Source organism: Octopus bimaculoides, chromosome 12, assembly GCF_001194135.2.
Source record: "Octopus bimaculoides isolate UCB-OBI-ISO-001 chromosome 12, ASM119413v2, whole genome shotgun sequence".
Taxonomy (NCBI): domain Eukaryota; kingdom Metazoa; phylum Mollusca; class Cephalopoda; order Octopoda; family Octopodidae; genus Octopus; species Octopus bimaculoides.
In genome coordinates, this window is record NC_068992.1 from 63,734,777 (window position 1) to 63,735,436 (window position 660).

At 36.4% G+C, this 660-nt stretch overlaps 1 protein-coding gene across 1 annotated transcript in view; it reads left to right on the top strand.

The window, feature by feature from the left end:
• LOC106881027 (mucin-5AC) overlaps nt 1-660 on the top strand; it is a 24,689-nt gene that overhangs the window by 17,871 nt on the left and 6,158 nt on the right. The window lies entirely within an intron of this gene.

The following is a 660-nucleotide window of genomic DNA, read 5'->3' on the forward strand; positions in this document are numbered from 1 at the left end:
GTGTGTGTGTGTTTGTGTCCATACATATACACACGCGTGCGCGTGCGCTGTGTATGTTTATATATATTTACATATAACGATTATTTCCCAAATAAACTCCCATCGTAATTTTTGCAAAACCAGCTAAGCTGCATTATAAATGGTAAGCAAAGTAGCTTCAACACTGGTTTGTCTCCCTGATTATTTAGGAGAAAATCGTGCGTTGATAAAAAACAGAAATAAAGACGGTCTACCGACCATCTAGTGTTATTTTTAAAAGCATTTTGCCATGCACTATATGTATGTATATATATATGAATATATGTATGTTTGTATATATATATAGATATATAAACATGGTTTCCTTCAACGGAATGACTTTCTCACCTGACGATCGCAACGGCGTGAAATTCAGTTTTAGTAAATCATATGAACTATACTGTATATTAAGTTCTCTTTCCCCCATTTATATATACGTAGGAGTGCTGACATGTACCTGGCCTGAGGTAAAAGAAAATACAGGAGGATCAGTTAATTATGATTTTGTCCAACATATTCCCCTCTCAGATTCACACACTTATTGCAGCAGTACTTCAGTTTCTAAGCCCTGTAAAAGAACTTGGATGGTTAAGTCTCCATCCAGGCCTTTTCCGACACCCTTAAAGCCAGGAACTTTCTAGC